This window comes from Homarus americanus, unplaced genomic scaffold, assembly GCF_018991925.1.
Source record: "Homarus americanus isolate GMGI-L3 unplaced genomic scaffold, GMGI_Hamer_2.0 scaffold25013, whole genome shotgun sequence".
Classification (NCBI taxonomy): domain Eukaryota; kingdom Metazoa; phylum Arthropoda; class Malacostraca; order Decapoda; family Nephropidae; genus Homarus; species Homarus americanus.
Window position 1 is genome coordinate 1,791,128 of NW_024722158.1, and position 22,182 is coordinate 1,813,309.

Genomic DNA, 22,182 nt, shown 5'->3' on the forward strand with positions numbered 1-22,182 from the left:
GTAAACATAAAACCAATTACTGTATTGGCGGACTAGCTGATCATCTGATGCGCACAACAAAGCTGATTCTCGTAAGGCTTTTGTTAATGGAATTGAAAATCCTTATGGGAGCTAATTCGTCAACCGAAATTTAATTAATTGGACCGTCGTTAATCGAGAGACCACTGTACTTTGCTGTCACTCCGAATCGAGTATGACAATCATCCAGCTATGATACATACAATGATATGAGTGGTATGTCACCTAGGTTGGTGAGTTTTAAGGTGACTAAAGAGGCCGATACGGGACCGGAAGTCATTCACAGATGTTGCACATGTGGATGGCTCCATCTAGTGCCGGAGGGGCAGCAGCAGCATCCTTCTGGCGCTTGTCTGCCTCGGTTTGCAGTCGGGCTAATTCAAAAGTATTGACACCTTGTGTCTTGCTCCTCCAACTGTTACAGTATGGAGTAATTGTCTCCCAAGTGAGGGGGTTGATTTGGCATTTTTTCAGGTTTGTCTTGAGACTATCTTTATACCTTTTCAGTTGCCGCCGGCATTACGTTTACTTTTTGTTAGATGACTGTAAAAGTAGCTGCTTTGGCAGTCTACTGTCAGCCATGTGGGTAACATGGCCAGTCCAACGTAGTTGTTCATGGATAATGGTAGTCTCGATGCTCCTACAGGTGCCTCCTGTATACAACCCATGTCTCACTGCCATATAGCAGGGTGGGGAGGACCACTGCCCGATATACGTGTAACTTTGTACATAATTTCAGCTCTCTACAGCTGAAGACACGGGTACGGAGTCTGTCAAAGGCTTGAGATGCACATATGATCCGATGTTGAATCTCTTCATCAATGAGTGCAGTGGTGGACAGGTGGGAGCCGAGATGCTGAAAGTGGGCAACATTAGAGAGGGTAGTACCATTAAGCTGGATGGATGGTGGAGGTGTGTCTGAACCAGGGGCAGGCTGAAAGAGAACCTGAGTCTTACGTACATTCACTCGAGGCTGAAGTGTGCATATGCATTTGCATTGGTGTTCAGGATCTCCTGTAATGTTGCGTTAAGTGTGAGCAACAAGGGTGAGGTCATCAGCATACTGCAGTTCAGTGGTGGAAGCTGCCAACACCTTTGTTCCTGCACGCACGCACACACCCTACTGCACCACCCTTGTCATCGCCACCTCCTGCCACCTGCAGCCCCCCACCCACCTCACGCAGTCCACCACTACAACAAAATTCAGCCCATAAGAGCCCGCACCGATAGATATAAGAACAGCACCATCCCATCTGTTGTTAAAATAAAAAACAACAACTGATTTATGTACTGTACAGCCCTGTATATGTATTCAACTCATATTATATCATTACTGTATGTCTAAATCAAATGTAAGTCTGTATATTTTCAGCCACCGGCTGCAACTCTATTAATAAACCGTTTATTATTATTATTATTATTATTATTATTATTATTATTATTATTATTATTATTATTACACACCTGAATCGGCTTGATTGTCCAATTGACCAGGCCGTTCACATATATTTATTATTTGGGTTTAAGTAACGAAACCCAAACTGTAGTTCCTTGTTTTATTATAAAAGGAATGTATCTATAATTCCTGAGTGTAGATCAACCGTAAGTTCCACTGTATATGAGTGAATGAGAAAGGGACGGCGCTTATGTAATATAAACGTTAGCTCACGTCCTTACGATATAAGTTGCTGTGAGTGACTACTGAGTAAGGGCCTTGCTGTGCGGGCTTACAGATATGCTAACGATGGGCTTCTACCCTCACGGGAGAGTTGCCCTCTCATGTGTACAACTCATGTCTTACTCGTAGACAGTGGAAAGTTACAGGGGGTGAATCTGAATATATTATCAGATGTATTGACCCATTTATATAATATGTTCTGTTGATGAGACAGAGGCCCATGACACAACCCCTCATCCACACTCACACATAAGAACATAAGAAAATAAGGAATCTGCAATAGGCCGGTTGGCCTGTGCAGGGCAGCTCCTGTCGAGAGTTACTACCACTCTCTATCATCCATAAATCTATCAGGCCTCCTTTTAAAACTTTCCAGCACTTACTACAAAGTTGCTAAGCTTGTTCCACTCGTCCACAACCCTATTTGTGAACCAGTTCCTTCCTATCTCCCTCCTAAACCTAAACTTATCCAACTTAAATCCGTTGCTACGAGTCCTATCCTGCTCGGATATTAAAAGAACTTTATCTGTGTCCCCTTTATTGATTCCTTTCACCCACTTAAATACTTCTATCATATCCCCACACTCTTCGTCTTTCTAGGGAATGCAAGTTTAGTTTCTTTAACCTATCTTGATATGGTAGGTTTCTAAGTTCCCGAATCATTTTCGTCATTCTTCGCTGCACCGACTCCAGTGAATTGATATCCATTCTATAATAAGGGCACCAGAACTGAACCGCATAATCAAGGTGCGGCCTGACTAGCGCAAGATATAGTTGCAATAAGACCTCTGCACTCTTATTACTTACACTTCTAGATATAAAACCCAATACTCTGTTTGCCTTATTTCGAACATTAACGCACTGTTTTCTAGGCCGTAGGTCCGGGCTTACAAGTACCCCTAAGTCTCTTTCACAAGTCAACTTCTCTAGGTTGATGTTGTTAAGGCTGTATACATTGACAGTATTTGTTCTTCCAATATTAAGTACGCTGCACTTGCTGGTGTTGAATTTCATTTGTCATATTTCTGACCACTCCTGCAGTTTATTTAAATCCTCCTGTAGTGCATTTGCATCCTGCCCTGAATTAATCTGCCGCCCTATTTTGGTGTCATCAGCAAACTTACTTATGTCACTGCTGATCCCAGTATCTAGATCGTTTATGTAGATTATGAACAAGAGTGGGCCTAGTACTGACCCCTGGGTAACCCCACTGGTTACACAGTCCCACTCAGATTTAACACCGTCTACGGTGACCCTCTGCGTTCTATCGGTGAGCCATGATTTTATCCAATTTAAAACTTTCCCCTCGATACCATGCGCCTTAGCTTTTCTCAGAAGCCTCTGATGCGGTACTCTGTCAAATGCTTTGCTAAAGTCTAAGTAAATAACATCTTAATTTTCGTCATTTTCTACTACCTCGAAGACTTTCCTAAAAAATGTCAGCAGATTTGTTAGACAAGATTTTCCCTTTGTAAACCCATGTTGAGAGTTGTAGATTAATTTGCTTTTCTCTAAATGGGATCGGATGCTATTTGCTATAATTGAATCAAATTTCCCCACTACTGACGTCAAACTGATCGTCCGGTAATTTGACTCTGATGCTCTGTCTCCCTTTTTGAATATGGGTACTACATTTGCCTGTTTCCACAAGTCTGACTCAACTCCCATGTCTAATGATTTTGTAAATAAATTTACGAGGGGTCCGCTAATCTGTTCCCAACACTCTTTCAAGACTCGAGGGAAAATTTCATCCGGCCCTGGGGATTTTGTCTTTCTTAATTTATTTATCTTCTTAAGAACATGCTCTTTTCTGATAGTGATATCTTTATTTTCTCATCTCCCTTTCCCCTAAATATCAGTTCCACCTCTGGAATTTCCTCACGAATTTCTTCTGTGAAAACTGATAAGAAATAGCTGTTCAATGCTTTGCTTATTTCTTCACTGCCATCAAACACTTTCCCCTCCCTGACTTTAAAGGCCCAACTTTGTCCTTGACCTTTGTTCTATATACTGTACCTGGAAAAATCCCTTGGGATTCGCCTTGGATTCTCTTGCTATTCTGATTTCATAGTGTCTCTTTGCTTTCCTTACATTTTTCTTAACATTCCTAGATAGTTCATTATACCTGTTTCTGAGCTGCTCCTCCCCTCCCTTTAATTTCTTATAAATTCCTTTCTTTATTCCTATGTCATGTTTAAGTTTTCGGGTCATCCACCTTGGCTCATTCTTATTTGACCTAATTTTTCTGTAAGGTATATTTTGTTCTTGTGCTTTACGTAGTATACTAGTGAATATATTATAGTCATGATCAATTGTTGTGTCATCTGTAACCTCACCCCTTCCTACTGGGGACTGACGTGACTGTTCCCAGGTGACCTCACCTAGGTACCTTCTTAACCCCTGATAATCCGTCAACCGAAAGTTTGGGACTCTGACCATATTGTCATTGTTTTTCGTTTCCCAATTTAGGGTGAACCTGATTTCTCTGTAATCACTGTTACCTAGTTCTTCCCCTACTGTGATATCTCTGATAATATTTTCTTTATTTGTTAATACTAGGTCTAATATATTGTCACCTCTAGTAGGTTCTGTAATTAGTTGTTTCAAAAAATTGTCCTGTACTGCATCTAGGAAGTGTTCAGATTCATAGTCACCTACAATGTTGTCCCAGTCAATATTTCTGAAGTTGAGATCCCCCATAATGCACAGGTTGTTATATTTTGCTGCCCTACTCATTTCCTGCCATATGGGCTGAGCTGCTTCTTTCCCAAGACTTGGGAGCCCCGTAAATCACTCTCATAACTAGTTTTTCTCTTCCTTCCGTGATTTCTACCCATACAGACTCGGTTCCTATTTCACCCTTCATTGAATTATTAATACAACATTTTAATGTATCCTTGACGAAGAGTGCGACCCCTCATGTAGTGGATCCTTTCCCCTACAACTGCTGACTAATCACTTGCCGTCTGGGGGGCGCTTGTGGTAGAAGCGGTACCACTCTTGCCTCGCAAGCAAGATGTCACGGGTTCGATTCCCGGGCCGGTGGAAGTTGTTTGGACACTCTTCCTATCCCCCTGGTCCCTGTTCACCTAGCAGTAAAGTAGGTACCTGTTGTAAATCGAAAGGTTGCGAATTCTTATTCAGAGAAAGTTGTTGGAGCTTCTAAAACTTGAACTGACACAATCCGGAGGAGTGATGACCCGAGGATCACACACCCAACACAGACAAAACCAAATACGTGCGCTATGCGCTAACCAAATAAACGCAGTCGTGTAAAGCCACGGCATTATCTCTCCCACTACAATTCCCTTCCTAACCTCCTGCTCCTTCCTCTGTCATCTTCCCTGCTCTGACTTTCGCTACCAACAACTTTTTGGAGCTTCTAAAACTTGAACTGAACTGCCGTCCAATGCCAGCCAATCAGCAGCTAGTTCCACAGACCAGGCCTCACTCGCGAACTGTGCTGATTGGCGCTACTCATTTCGCACCTCGTGTCTCTGATCCTGGAGCATCGTATAAATACACCTCAGCCTCGCCGTGAATTCCAGCAGACATTTTCAAAATAATAACCGAAAACAGTCTAGGAATCACCAGCAAAGAAATGGAAGATAAAATAACACAAGAAAAATGCATTGAAGCAGAGACTGCAATGGATACAACCCACTCCCAACTAAACAACACAATACGAGACCCTAGAGAACACAACCGACCAACCAGCGAAGTCAACACCAGCAAGACCACGTAGAGAGAACCCTACTGGTCAATGGCCAGCCGACGTCGGAGACAGCATGGGAATGAGGTTCAACTCAGTCAACTCCCAGCCAGCAGTATCAAATGAGAGACTGTTAAAAGATATTAAAGAAGGAATAACCAAATACACATACGAAGACAACAGAGTAGAAGAGGGATTCATAGAAACACTAATACGAGGAGGAAAAATAAGCAGCAAATACAACAAAATCGAGAACGTAGACTTATCAAAATTTAAGAAAATAAGAACAGGACTGAAGGAGGAGAGACCCGAGCAACCAAACAACACGCACCAAGTTCCCGCGACCCACGATTACGCAAAACAGAACACTGAAAACAATACAACATAACGTCCTGGCCTGGACACATATAAGAGCTCACGTATTATACAACATATATCGTACCCTAGACCCAGACGTCATCATATTAAATTCTCACGGCAGGGATAATTCAAATAAAACCAAGATATTCAATTAAGAACATGAGAACATAAGAATGGAGGAAACTGCAGCGGGCCTATTGGTCCATACTGGGCAGTCCCGTTTACACCCAACCCCTATTGCTCATATGAGCATCCAACCTATGTTTGAAGCAATTCAGCGTATTCGAGTTAATGATGATATTTGGTAACTTGTTCCATTCATCCACTACTCTGTTTACAAACCAGTGTTTACCTATTTCACGCCTAAATCTAAATTTGTCTAATTTAAAACCATTGTTACTAGTTCGCTCCTGGTTGGATAATTTGAGTACCTTTGTAATGTCCCCTTTGTTTAGCCCTGCCTTCCACTTATACACCTCTATCAGGTCGCCCCTCGCTCTACGTCTCTCAAGGGAGTGCAAATTAAGATGCTTTAACCTGTCTCTATACTCAAGGTTCCTTATGCCCGGGATTAGTCTTGTCATTCTCCTCTGAATTCTTTCCATGGATTCTATATCCATTCTGTAATACGGTGACCAGAACTGAACTGCGTAATCCAGGTGTGGTCTCACAAGAGCAAGATACAGTTTTAGGATGACCTCGCTAGTCTTGTAACTAACACTCCTTTGTATGAACCCAAGTACTTTATTAGCCTTGTTACGAGCAAAAACACATTGTTTACTTGGCTTAAGGTTCCTACTTATCATTACTCCTAAATCTCTCTCGCAGTCGGATTTCTCTATGGCATCGTTGTTCATCTGGTATCTGGTTTCCCTGTTTACATCTCCTATACTGAGTGCTTTACATTTGTCGACGTTGAATTTCATCTGCCATTTTTCAGACCATTCGAAAAATTTGTTTAGATCTTCCTGTAGTTTTGCCGAGTCCTCGTCAGATTTGATAACACGTCTTATTTTAGTGTCATCAGCAAATTTACTTATGTTGCTGTCTATGCCGATATCTATGTCGTTTATGTATATAATAAATAATAATGGTCCAAGTACTGAGCCTTGGGGAACTCCACTTGTGACGCGTTCAATGGGACTTAGTGCCGTTAATGCTCACTCGTTGTTTCCTGTCCTGTAACCACGCCCTAATCCATTTAAGGATGTCACCTTTGATGCCATGAGCTTCTACCTTTCTAATTAGTCTTTCGTGGGGGACTCTGTCGAAGGCTTTACTAAAGTCGAGATATACCACATCACAATTGTGCCCCTCGTCCACCGATTCGAAAACTGATGAAAAGAATGTTAATAGATTAGTTAGGCAAGAACGTCCGCTTATGAAGCCATGCTGGGATATCATTGATCAATCGGTGCTTCTCCAGGTGATTTCGAATAGAGTTTGAAATGATTGCTTCCAGTAATTTTCCTACTATTGATGTTAGACTGATTGGGCGGTAGTTAGAGGATAGTGATCTATCCCCCTTCTTGAAAATCGGTATTACATTCGCTATCCTCCAGGATTCTGGTACTACACCTGTTTTTAAGGACATGTTAAACAACTTTACTAAGGGCATACTAAGCTCTTCCTTACATTCCTTTAATACTCTGGCAAATATCTCATCGGGACCAGGTGATTTATTAGGCTTTAATTTGTCTATTTGCGTACTAACATCGTTACTAGTCACTACTATCTCACTTAATTTGTTTTCTTCACTATCTCTGAATAGAGTCGGTGGCTCGGGTATCATGTTTAAATTTTCGGTGGTGAAAACTGTTGAAAAATATTTATTCAAATTATTGCTCATTTCTCCGTCGTTATCAGTGAGCTCGCCGGAGTCTGACCATATTGGTCCAATCTTTTCTCGTGTTTTAGTTTGATACATTTGGTAGAATCCTTTGGGGTTTGTCTTTCGGCCCCTGTTATCCATCATTATTCCTCTTTGCTTTCTTATCCCTGCTTTTAACCCCTACCCGGCCAATACCCTGTAAGTAATAGTCCCTCGGAGGAATTTCGCTTGCCCATTTATCCTTCTACCTATAGCCTTCCTTTGGCCAATGATGTTCTTTAAATAATTATTTATCCATTTAGGTCATTGTTGTCTGATCTTGAGTTTTTGCAGGTATAATTCTTGCCTTTGTGCACACAAGTAATTCTGCTATTTAAATTGTCGTGGAACTCGGCATCTCAGATCTCGTTATCAGGTCGGTGTCATCTGTCAGGTTCTGACCATGTGACACCCCTCTCTCTGCTTTACCCTCTTTAAACTGTCCCAATTTTGCTTGAAATCTAGTACTTTAGTGGGTTTTCATACGATTTAATAAGCATTCAGGACAACCCCAGGACCACCTGCTAAGGCCTCCCACTTGGTGCGGTTTTGTCAGAGCTTTCCATAGGATGAGTTGCCCGTCAAAGTGTATTCATTTCATGTTAGTGTCAAAGTCAGGTGTCTAGTAGCGTATGATGTCTGTCGCGTAAATAATGTCCGTAACTTCAATAGAAGTGTATTATATGTCCATATGTGTTAAGTAATTAATAAACAATTTATGTAAGCAGTGTTTGAAGTAAGCCCTTAAGGCGTAATATAGATGTGTGTTGACGTGCTAGACTAGATAAGTGTAAATCAGTGTAAATAACTATCTTTGACCACTTTGCAAAATTTCCTCTCTTTTATATATTATATATCAATATTCTACTATGTAGGGTGTGTCTCTGGTGAATTTTTTTTTTTTTTTTGGGTTTTGAAATGTTATGGTATTAATGAATGCAGTTCTATGTACGAAATCATGCTTGATATCTTCAGATTTGAAAGTTTTTCATTTTTGCTGGTAAATTTAACTTGAAATCTTATGAAGATTCAGTATTCCCTTTTTACCCTTACCACCGTAAACCTTTAAGTAAATAAATGTATCAGGTTAATTTTATTGATTGAAAATAAAGTCAGAATAGTGAAGCAGTGATGCAGGGCATTTTAATGATTAATATTCACTGGCTCAAAATTATCAAATACAAAACTGGTTTTTCTCTGACCCAGTGTTGCTTGCACTACCAAGAGGCTCTTTCATGCTTCTGTTTCTCTCATCACCTCCTGCTGACCACCTGAGCTGGATGTAGCCTTCCCTCCTCTCCTGGCTGTACTGGCGCTCCTATACTCTGGGTGTCGAGGGGCCAGGCAGGGAACTGCATGGGGTTGTCCAGGAAAGCTCTGGCTTAGACATTGGGCGGGGCTGCAGGTGAGGGCTCACTGCCAGCCTGGATGTTATCAGATCTATAGAGATCAGTGAGGTCAGCTTTCAGGTGGCAAATTCTTCCTGACCCTGAAGGAATAAGTCCTGCTTAGTTAATCTTCTTAGTCCTCTCATAAGTCTCATATCCAAGATCCTTTTTTGGCTGCCACTTCTCTCCTCGCCTTACTGCAGGGCATTGTCTGCAGAACTGCCTCGGGATGAGCATACTGGAGAATCTCCTGCAATCTGCTCCACAATCTGAACAACAGCCTTCATCCTTTGACTCCTCAGGGCTCAAGCTGGAAACATGCCTCGGACCTTCAGGAAGCGATGACTTGGCCTTGGTATTTGAACCAATTTGGCAAGTAGACACTCCAGCAGATTGGACAATAAACCTCAGGTTGTAAATGGTTCCCTTTCAGTTTATGATAGGCGTTGATTCTGCAGAACCTGAGAGCCGTTGTAGGCACTAGAATGTGAGTTGGACCTGTCTGCGGGTGGCTTAAGTCTATCAGGCATGACCCCAGTTTGATGGCACTGCGTCATGTAACCATAGTACTGAGTCCCGTACTCAGGTGCATCCAATGACAGTATATTACCGTCGCGGTGGAAGACCAGCGATTTTTTTCAAAGCTTCGGATTTATTTCTATCAGTGGCCAGGTCAGCATCTTGCCGGAGGACCAGACCATCTGTTGTTTGAAAAGTCTTGCATCCGGCTCCTGGATCAGTGTCCTGAGTGGCAACTTTCGTTGGTGTAGAGGTCACAAACAATCCAGATAGCTTCCTCAATCTTCAGCTCTATCCACTGCCAACGGCCCCCTTTACTTACCCTGTGGGCTGTGTTGGTGCTGTGTCCTCTAATGGCCTGTAAGAGGTCCACAGTCCCGTTCCTCTCTGGCCGTTCTGTGTTATCTGCTACTATCTCAGCTGTTTTTTTTCACGTGCTCATCTTTCTCTGGGTAGAAATGCCTGAAATACTTCCCTCTGGTTCCTGCAGCCGTTAGTGTTCACTCCCCTTCACTGCAGGGAACAACGTGGAATCTCCTTTCATAACACTTTAGTGTCGCCATCTCCCATCGAGAACAAACAATTGATTCATTTTCTCTTATCCTTATCAAACTCCTCTTCTAGGTTACTGACAAGTTTTCTCTGGGCTCTCATACTTTTGTTACCCAGTCTATGCCAGTGAACATCATCAGGTGTTATCAAACCATCAGCAGGCAGCTGTTGCTATCTCTACACAGTTTCTCTGAGACCAGTGTGAGTATGTATGCTGGCCAAACTTCTCTTTCAGGATATCTTTCCTATTTGAATCTTATACCTGGAAGGTTGGGATCATTATTTTTCTGGGTTAGGGACCAAAGTCACCCATTCTCTGGTCCTTTTCGGATCCAGCCATAGAAATCATTAGCTCTGAGATCAGCTTGACTCCAATCATGACCTTTTACCCTCACCCTGGGCCTCAAGAGTCTCTTTCTCGGCAACTCTTCCTCCTCTTCTGTCTCTTTGTGGCAGCCTCCTGTCTCTTGGACTCCAGATATCTTCCAGCTAAATCACAGAGGCCTATGCCTGTAGTCTTCTCTCTCTCTGTGCTTTGACAAATGCCAGTTGATCCACCAGGAATCTTCAGTTCACGCTTGCAAATACAGGAATGTGGGCCACCGGTTACAGTCTGATCGCATCCAAACTCAGGACCCAGAGAACAATTGGAGCACCACAAGTAATTATATGGAAATAACTTCGGTCAGTTTTCTTGTAAAACTGTCATAACTACTGGGTTTCCTCTCCCCAAGAGGGAATATCTCTTGCCTTTTCCCAAGCAATGGCAGTCTCCTCACTAATCTTCTTCTGACTTGGCTATTATGACTGGAAGCTTGAACTGAGGCGTTAGCCAGAGTGTATAATGCCAAGACAGCTTTGAGGTCATATCACTGGCAATGTCTTTGTTGTAAGTTCTTTGGTTCTTTCACTGGTTGCCTGATTAAAACCACATTATCTCAAGCATCTCTCAATGTAAACCAACTCCGACTTCCAGAACTCTCTCTCCCCAGACCCAAGATATAGTGGCTAAGAGATGGCTGGATTTTGGTTCCTCGTCCTGACACAAGCAGCCGCCATAAATATTATCCAACTTATAAATCTCAGAATCTGAAACAGAAAAAAATATTATTAGTTGGGTTGTTAAGAATGAAGTCGAAAGCAATGTTCACTATTTAGTTGTAATACTTCAATGCAGCTGTACGTTAATTTTTCGATAAATTTCACGCTAAAAGATTACCCTGGCAAAAGGTTGCAAAATATTGAAACTGAAATTATTTACTACTGTTTATATACTAAAATCTACCAAAAAGTGATGGCCGTGGTTTTGGCTGATCTTCCCTCCCTGCATGCACCCAATATGTAATCTCTTTCTTGTGAGATTTGCCTCATTACAATGGTGGCAAGACTTAAAGTAAAACTCACGCCTTTTTCCTTGCAGTGTTCAGTACAGTGATAGTTAGAATCTTTTGAAGTAATCTCATAACTATCTTGGACGAAACAGGCAGTACAAGGGTGGTTGCATTCATAACATTATATTGGTGACAGCGAACTATACGAATCCACGCCCTCCTCGCTTAGTTATTATAATGGTAGCAGTGAACTTAACGAACTCACACCTTCCTCGTTAGCCATAACACCTGGCTCGTCTACATCCTTCATTTGATTCAGTCTAAGTATTGTCTACAATTGTAATAAGTAATTCCTGTGTCGAAGGTCAGTAGCGTGAAAAGTGTCCTAGTGCCATCTTTACAGCTCAAGTCAATGTCTCTCTCAGGTATACGCGAATTGTTACTAGCAAAACACTCCCAGAATATGCTCAGTGCTTAATATAATTTCTCAGTGTCCCCATGAGCTGTGACATTCTCAGTAGCCCAAGTGCAGTTTGATTGTTGGTCAGTGTTGAACGTAGAAATTGTTTCAGTTATGAAGCGGTGTCTGTACTAACTGTTATAACTTAACATGTCTTTAACCTACATCCTCCTCCCCCTGTCCTAATCCTCACCACCATCTCCTTCCTCCCATCCCTGCCCGCCTGCCTGCCCCGCCGTTCCGTGCCCCCGCCCTGCTGTTCCGTGCCTGCCCTCATTGCCCGTGTCCCGCCCGGCCCTGCCTCCCCAGCTGCCTGCCGCCCGCCTGCCGTTCCGTGCCCCGCCCCGCTCCTGTTTCCCGCCTGCAGCCCTGCCTGGCCCGATCAACCACGGCTCCCCCCCACCTCACCCGCCACGCCTACCCGCCTCACATGCCTGGCCAGCCGCCCCGCTTGCCTCTCGCTCTCTACTCTCACCACAGAAGACCTCACTAATCCCCCGTCTTTTGTCCCGTAAGCTATATGTTGATGATGGTGGTTAACATAAAGTAATATTGCGATGAATGCAGAGCTTCACTCAGTGGATTTTTATGCTGTTATGATTTGTGATGTACTCTTTGACGCGTAGTGATATATGATATTAAGTGTAGTGCGCAGAGCTTAACTCCCCGACCCAGCCTGATGAGAAAATTGTCGTGACGGAAATAATAGTTACCAAACATTGACGTAACGTATAAAGTAAATTTTTTTTTGCGAATGCACTTCCAACTAATCCATCATCCCTTTAGGATTGTTTCTCTGGCAAATGTCACACACAGTACCGCCCCATGGCTAGCCGGAATCCAACCACAGCACATATAAGCAGAGAAGAAGAAGCGTGATGAATGCAGCGTGATGAATGCAGCACCACACCCACCACACACCACCCCACTTCTTTCAAGTCTTCCCTGGTCTAGGATTAAGAAGATTTTATATTTTTCTACTTTAGGAAGTTAAGGAGTGTGGAATGCAGCGCCACACAACGAACCCTGGTGAGCCCAGCCAGGGAGGGATTCACCACTGTGGAAGGTGTAAGACAGGACGGTCTTTGGTCTCGCCGACACTCACATACGGAGGGCGAGCCACTAATTTATACTGCCCGATTCTGGGGTCACTAATTCTAAGGGGATAACTTAACTCTATTCTTAGTATTAAGGTCGCTGCCACCAGACCCCCCCTGACAGTAAGTAGCTCGTTATGTAGCGGGCAGAGTAAGCTAGGCATTGGGTTGGATTTTTCATTGACCAAATCGAGAGTGGGAAGAAGGGTGGAACATCAAGCATGACTTAACTAATTTATTCCTTCTAAAACATATTGCATCCGGTCACAATACAAAAAGAGTTGGCCTTCACCAGAAGAACAACTATTATGTTCATTACACTTCACATCACTACACGTCTTACAACAAATAATTACTATTATCATCTTCATTCTTCATAGCAACCCATGACCTCCTTACCCCGGTCATTCCTTCTTACCGTAACACCCACCACATCAGACTGCCACCTGTTATAGTATAGCATCACATGTTACATTACAGCACCACATGTTATATCATAGCACCACATCCTGGGTACACTCCACACCTACAAGTATGGAACTCCTCGGTATTCTTAGGTACATATACCAAGTACCTCGTTGCAGAGTAGATGGGATACTTCCCAATTAAGTATACCAGTACTGGTTCCACGACTGGTATTATTAGGTCGCTCTACGTGGTGGTAATGGCGACGCTCTGTTTTGATGGGAGAGCGGGCATAACTGAGCGTAATGCCTTATGGGCTTTTATCACCACATACTAGTACAACTATTACTTTACTTTATAACATTAGGCAAGGTTTTATGATGTAAAAAGAAAACTGCTAGATAAGTCTTTTTAGGGCTGAATGGAGCACGATGGAGTTCACTGACCTGTTTTGATGAGAGAGCGGGTTTACTGAGAGCGATGCCCAGTGTCTCTCCCTGAACTTTGATATTATTCTGGTTCTCATATGTACACTTTCCTATTTATTGTGACCTTATGCCTTATAATTATATATCTTAATCCTAAATTACATACTAAAGTAAGGGTCTGGTTTGCCAATTCCTAGGAAATTAATTGGGCCATATCATTAACTCAAAACTGTAGCCCGAGGCAGAATGGACGCCAACATAGAACAAGGCAGAGCGTCGTATTTTCATGGCGTGGGTATAACCACTTCACTTCAATCGGTATTTAAGGATCCTCCCCTCACACGTTGCAATCTTTGAACAAATTCATAAGATTGTCTGATCATTGCATTGTTCGTGATTATTTGTCACATGAGATAACGAGGTGCGTTAAGCTTACACTGAAGCATACAAGATATTTTCTTTGAAGTACAGTTTCAGGATCACTTCCAACACTTCACATAGGTCTGATACATTTATCCTTTTTCCAGATCATTGTTCCTTTATATTTTCATCTGATATCTGCGGTAGCTATGTTCACTAATCGTTCACAGACGTAAATAGAATGACCTTCAAACACAAGCTACACTTATCCCTTATAGTACACTACTCCGTATCAAATGGACCTTCCCAATCATCGCATAGATACCTTGAGTTCTCCTTAATGCTATGAATACATACACTTTATATTATATGACCGTACCTTGGTACAATTCGTATAAAGCATATAGTAGGTGAGTTACCCTTTACCCACGTTTTCCGTTTTCTGTGACTCTACAAGCGCGGTGGATTTGAATGTTACGTAGCGTAATATGAATTAAAGAGACATTCACAGGGATACCTCAGTTTTTGGAGATTATACAGGTTGACAGAATAGTTCAGGAGATTAATGACTTTCTTAAATAGATAACTGACACTAACTAAACTACAAACATAAGATTCTCTGATGTTTGGCAACAAAATAATCTAACTTCAGATGCAATTGCAATTTCTTGGCTATCCCCAGGGACAATATCATGGGACGCCATTCGTACTGGCAGACTCGACACCCACTTACTTAACAAAGGATCTTCCATGCTATAACTGTCTTCATCCATCTTTAAGTTGACTCAAAACAATGGTGTCCTCTCTCATATTCAAATTCACTTTATAGAGAGGTTGGTTTCAGGAAGTCAGAGAAAATGGGAAAACGGAGGACTCAGGCGTCATGAAGGGATGAGAAAACGGCTGCCTTAGATAGGAAACTCAATAAAGAAGGCATAGCTACACGTTTTGTGGGCTATAGAGCGTAATATGAATCGTCTGATTTTACTTTAACTGACGTGTATGACCGTGGTGATTACAACTTGAAGCAACAAAACTCCCACCTGCTTATGGCTTTTTTTTTTTACTTTAATCGATATCAGAGTGTAGTTTTTTTTTTAGTTTAACAAATTTATTGACAAAGCTTGAAGTACAGTTTGCCTATTCTGAGTAATTCAGTCAGGTCTTGACACTGAGGGTAGTATCACTTCTCACTGCCACGCAGGACAGAGGTTCATACACAAAGACATGTGGGTGATGTCACTGTTCACTGCCATGCAGGACAGAGGTTCGTACACAAAGAAATACATAGTATTCATTGACAGTATATATAGGTCAGATTCATGTGGGTAATGCCACTGTTCACTGCCATGCAGGACAGAGGTTCGTACACAAAGAAATGCATCATATTCATGAGTAGTATATATAGGTCAGAGTCATGTGGGTGATATCACTGTTCGCTGCCATGTAATACAGTGGTTCATATACATAGGACGTCATATTCTAATTGAAGACTAATCAGTGTGGGCTAGCAAATTTTGGATAAACAGCAAGAATGTCCCCAAGTACCCCGATTCAATATAGTGATTACAAAGTACACCATACATTAGCCAGGTGGCCTGAAGTCTTTGACAGTGTCACATTCAATAATATAGTGTCCATGTGTATGCTTTAAAGGTTTATCATGCTGAGTGTTCCGGTGTGGGTACATCGTTACTAACTTGCCAGAGGTGTCTGTATCCTAGCCTAATTCTGGGCACGACTACATCACATTGTTTGGTTCTGTCCTTATGCTGGCCATACCGGCACCTCTCGTCACAAAATTTGTCATATTTACTAATGCTACAACTGCCAGGTCTCTCTGCATTTCCCAGTTCTTCTAGATCAGAGTTCACGATTCTGACTTGAATGTTTTTAAGTACAGCATTGGAAAGGCCAAGGTCGCGGTCAACGTTTTCTTTCTTACGCGCCTCATGGGCCAGTCTATAAACACGGTCATGTCACCCCACCTCCATTTTCTTTAAGGTAGTCTGTGGCTAAGTAGATTCCAGTTAGTTCAGTTTGTGTTGTGCTGGCCCAGTTGTTCAGCCTTTGCTTGTTTGACACTATCATCTCTTTTTCTTTATATATTAAAATTGCACAGCCTGATCTACCTGTGTTTGTCTGCACAGAACCATCAGTAAAAGTATAACAGTCACTTGATTTAATACTCTCTCTGTGTCTGTTAATAGTTTCTAGCGTGACACATTTCATCACATCGGTGTTTGACATTTGCTTACTACCAACAGGAGTGTAATTAATAGGAACTGATATATCCAGCCAAGGAGGAATGGCATTACCAGGTTCGTCTGGGGTGATTGGGACATTCAGTTTCAAGAGATCTGCAACACTTTTATGAAGCCACGCCCCAAAGAGAGTCTTTTGTTGAAGGTTGGCGAGATAGTCAGAATTACTTACCTGTAGATAGAACATCAACTCAGTTTGAGCTGTAGTTTGGGGACCATTGTTCTTCAAAACTTTGACACACAACATGGTATTAAGTAGAGCTATCCTCTCAGATAGGGAGGGTAGTCCGAGCTCTTTCCTCATGTTTACAATTCCGGTTGATTTTGGGCATTCTAGAATGTTGCGCATGGATTCATTTTGCACTACCTCAAGGCTGTTGAGTTGTTTACGCGGAATAGTCACAAGATGGAGAGCATGATAGTCAACTACAGAACGAATGAAGTGAAGATAGAAAGTACGAGCATAGGTGATGTTAATTCCATAGCACCTTGCCAACAAGGGTTTTGAGGGGTTGCCGACAATGTTTGCATCATTCACACAAACTCCAAGACATTCATAGGAGCTACACAAGGGCATGCTGTTAATGTTAAAGTCAAGAGGCAGAGGGTGAGCAGGACGAGGATTGAGGACCCTCGTCTTGTCAACAAATATTATGAGACCACATTCCACAGTCCTCCGAGCAAATACATCCAGCAAGGCTTGGAGCCTGAGCTTGGTCTGTGTCATAACGCAGATATCAGCACAGCATATTACAGCACTTGACGACACGAAAGCCAAGCCAATGCTTTCTTGACTGCCACAAATCGAAGTTTTATCCTATTTTCAAAGGCCTTTCAACCTTATTTGCAGTGTTGCAAGGAGATTTTTATCAACTACCATCGTATAGAGCTAAGCCGAAAATAGTGCTTTCCAACATAAAACGAGTTTCGCCCGGAGTGGTGTGAGTGAACCTTACGATGCGGGGTAAGACATCGATAACTCAGTAATTGTGGTAAGACATAGATAATTCAGTAATTGTGGTAAGACATAGATGACTCAGTAATTGTGGTAAGACAAAAATTACTCTGTAATTGCGGTAAGACATTGATGATTCAATAACTGTGGTAAAATCATAGATGATTCAATAGTTGTGGTAAAACATAAATGACTCAGTAATTGCTGTAAAATATAGATGACTTGGTAATTGTGGTGCTTTCGAATATTTGTACAGAGGTTCTGAATATGCCACCCCCCTCCCCCTTCCCTCCTCAGGAAGTGAGGAAGCTAGGAAAAAAGTAGAAAGACAATCCTCGCCCCTCGGGATCACACTAGTGAGTGAAGATAAGAAATGGGAAGTTATTCGGCAAGGCAAAAAACTTAGCAAGGAGCGATGTACAGGTATAGTAGGTGTTGTAGAACTGTTGTACAAGAACAGGAGAATCGACCCGGTAGAATGTGAGTTCAGTATTGGCGGATGTGACTCATTTACGGGCCTTTCTCAAGCACCTTGCAAAAAGAGTGTGCTTATCTATGCTAAGCAAGACCTTAGAGCCAGCTAGGAGAGGGTACAGTGAGAGGATGTTTTTGAAAAATCAAAGCTGTGTAAAATTAAATTAAAGGTGAGACAACGCAACGGTGCTCAACCCTTGCCACCTCATTGTCATGAGGGACTTTAACTATGGCGACATCGACTGAGGAAAACAGTCGACGCTAAATGACCTAAATAGCCCCGCTACTCTTTTTCGTAGAAACTTTGAGATAATTTTCTGTTCCAACATGTTAAGGACCTGACTCATTATAGAGGGGAGCAAACACCCAAGCCACTGGACCTCATCATAACAAACGAGAAGGGTATGGTGGCCAGCTTTGAACACCTAGCTCCCATTGGCACCAGCCACCACGTAAAGTTGTCGTTCAGATTTAACTGTTACTTGGTTCTCGACAAAACCCGGCCAATGTTCAAATATTACATTGGAAATTATGACGGGATGAGGAAGGAGATGAGGGGTATCCACTGGCTTGAATCACTAAGGTATAAGAACGCAGACACTATGCTGAATATCAGCCACTCGAGTAAACCATTTGATCGAGAAATATGTATCCAAGACCAAACCCAGTGCCTCCAGGAATACAAGGAGACCGCTACACATGAAATGTGCGGCGGTCGAAAAAATTAAGAAAACCCCCCCCAGAAATTTAAGTCATGGGATAGGACAAACGATGAGCAGGACAGGAGGATGTACGTGAGAGCATGAAACCAAGGCAAAGATAGAGTGTAGAAGGGCTGAAAAGAAATTCCAGAGGTGGATTGCAAGAGAGGTCAAGTCAAACCCAAAGGTGTTTTACCGCTACGCAAAGTCGAAATTAAAAACATGAGTAGGAGTATCGGACCTGCGGCTTGAAGATGGTAGTTATGCAGATTTTGACCACGACAAAGCGGAAGCATTAAACAGTTAATCGGAGACTTTCTCTATGATCGCAAGCAGTGTGTAGGATTAATGGCACAAAATTGTCATGTGTACCCGTGACAAGCGGGGTACCACAGGGCAGTGTAATGGGCCCGCTGTTGTTTGCTTGCTTCATTAATGACATGCCAGAAGCTATACTGTGAAAAACTGCAGAAAGGTCTCTGTGAGTTTCAAGAATAGTTGAAGAAATGGCTGGTAAGATTCAATTTCACTAAGTGTAAGAGGCTGCACCTGGGACGTAACTAACGGTATGGAGGCGTATCAAATGTCCCAACGGGACGGAGAAACTGCCATAATTGAGACTGAATGAGAAAAGGACCTGGTTATATATGCTGACAATGAACTTAAGTTCTTTGGCCATTGTCAGAAGAAGGTGGAGCAATCAACTAAATTATTAGGTATTATAAGAAGGTCGTTTAGATATCTAGACGGTCCATCGCTCGTAACGATCTACAAGAGTGAGGTGCTTCTCTGCCTGGAGTACTGTCAACCCGTCTGGTCCTCGAGATATGCTGGGGACTGTCAGTTGATTGAAAATGTCCAAAGGAGGGCGACCAGACTGGTGCCGGCACTTCGGCACCTCAGTTACCTAGAGAGATTAGAGCGCCTGCAATTGCCAAGCTTATACTGTACTACAGACGGGCATGGGGGGACCTAATTGAGGTGTATAAACACCTCAAAGGGCACTACTCGTCGACTGTTCTTACCTGGAGCTGACGGACGCTAGCCCCACAAAGGGTCACAGCTTCAGGTTGAAGAAGCCACAAGTCCAGAAAAATGTGAGGGCAAATTTTTTCGGAGTGAGAGTTGTGAACTCGTTGAACAACCTGCCAGAGTGTGTTGTGAAGGCACCGAGTATAAGCTCTTTCAAGACCAGACTTAACAAGCACTGGAGCAGGTTCCGATAAATTCAGGAGCCAGTGCAGGCCCAGTATTTGCCAACAGCGCGTAACAGAGACGTGACCGAATGCTCAAGCGGCTAACGAGCCGATGAGTGGCGAAGAGGATAAAAGTAAAAGTAAAGTAAAGAGACATAGATGACAAAGTATTTGTGGAGAGACATAGACTACTCAGTAATTGTGGTGAGACAGATAATTTAGTAATTGTGGTGAGACAGAAATTACCCGTTACTCAACTGAAGTTATATTTCTTTGATTTAAAGCCATCAAAGATTTTGTCATATTGAGGGGCGGGTTCTTGGGCCTGCCGTTTCCCTCTCTGTTTCTACACCTCCCTCATCTTACTTACTTCTCTTAGTTCTTACTCTTACTCAGTTCCGTCCCCTATTCTTTGGTAGCATGGACATTCTTTTGGTAGCCTGGACATTCTTTTGGTAGCATGGTGGTCTAGGGTGAGTATATTGGTATCAAGTCACTTGGATGGAAATAAAGGTAAAATACTGTGGGAGAAATGAATACACCTAAAGTACTCTAAAAATAAGTTTATTAATATGCAATCAATGGGGAAAGATATTGTATTAATCATATAATTACCAGGCTCACCTCCTGGGCTCAGTGTAAACTCAGTACCTTCTTCTTTACTCTTACTCACAACATTACTGGTGGTACATTACATGGCACTCATTGTAGATTATTCAACATATCAGTAAACAATGACACTAGTATATGCAGGGGTACATTACCCAATATGGGATAATTATTTCCAACTAATTATCCCTAACATGTGTTACAACACTCTCTGGACATTCACTTCAAGAACCCCGGGCAGAACACTAGGGCCCGACCTTTGTTATTATGGGATGCCAGACACATAGGCGGGTCTGGGGTCTGGCCCAACAGAAATCGTGGGGCACATTAATCAGGCCTCATCGGTGCCATCTTTTTCTCCGGATGGCCATCTACTACATCCGGGCCGTTGTTGGATGGTAGGCGCTTCAGAATCACAATGGGATCTGGAGACAAACGGAATCAGCGTCAGGGGCTACACCAATAAACTCTCTTGTCTAGACGACAGACGTATTTACGTTATATTACTTCTACACTGGGTGAATGACAATTCAACTGTTAAATCATGAACACTGGTGAACACTGATATTCACTACAATTGACTGAATTAACTGAATGACTAGGAACACAGATCATACCTAGAGACAAACGGGACTCAGCGTCAGGGGCGCTCTCCTGCATCTTGAGTTTATATACCCTGAGTTGCCAGTGATCGCTACTCACACCAATGAAAATAATCACAAACAAACTAACTGTTTCATTCAAGATGACCCTCAGTTGACAAGGTCTGGCGAATATGGGTTGTTTACACAGACTAATTCAAGATTGAGCTAGGAGAAAGTGGAATAAACAACGTATTGATAACTGTCTTCAAGGCACTGGGAGTCATAGAGATTGCAGGATCCTTCTAGGGGTTCGAACTCACTCATGTTTTCTTTGGTAGGTTTATAAGAATCATTAGTTAAATAGATCAGCAGTCAGCGTGGCCATGATAGTGCTTCTGTCGCCGCAGAGCTACAGATTTTCCGTGCAATGTCTGATGGTGCCGTATTTCTGGCATCTGACACCGCCAACACTGGGGACGAGGCCTCACTTTGTAGATCCCCAGGTTTTGGGTCTATGGTGCTGGGGTGGTCGTTATGACTTGTTTTGTAGTGGCCGTCTTGTCGGATGGGGAAGCATCTCTCGGCAGGATCTTGGGTGGTTCTCCTTGACCTGGCAACACTGCCAGGTGCCACAGTGTAAAGAGAGCAGCTGTGGTTGCAACTCTACCACCAACAACTTATTATATTAAGATGATAAACTAACAACGATAAGAATAAGTAAAATATACTATAAATATAATAGGGCTAAAAAGAGAATACAGGGCACAAGAACCATCTTACAGTCACAACAAGACTGGACGATCTGGACCTAGTGACTTACAACTTTTACAACAACAAGAAAGAAGACTGGATAGTGCAAGTTGAGGTAAATATTGCTCTGACAAATCTGTGACTCAAAAACATATATTTTTTAATATGTTTATTTGGAGATAAATTTTTACTTGTGGACTTATCATAGGGGTTGACCAATATGTTTTCTAGTGCTGTTTTTGTGTTTTAAATGAATATATGACCTTTATTTTTGGCGGAAATTGATACTTGTCCCCTGCCCCAGATAATGGAAGCCTTTGTGAAATGGGGTTTTGGTTGAGAACACAACAGAGTCATCTAACTAAACCTCTGGGCCGTGCCATGTCACGAACTACAATACCTTAGTTGTTAGAGTCCGAGATCATATATTTACAATATCGTTTTATCTTCCTATACAACAGCACAACGGCC

General features: G+C 42.5%; 1 protein-coding gene across 1 annotated transcript in view; it reads right to left on the reverse strand.

Moving 5' to 3' along the window:
• Positions 1-22,182, reverse strand: part of LOC121862075 — a 132,555-nt gene that overhangs the window by 38,131 nt on the left and 72,242 nt on the right. The window lies entirely within an intron of this gene.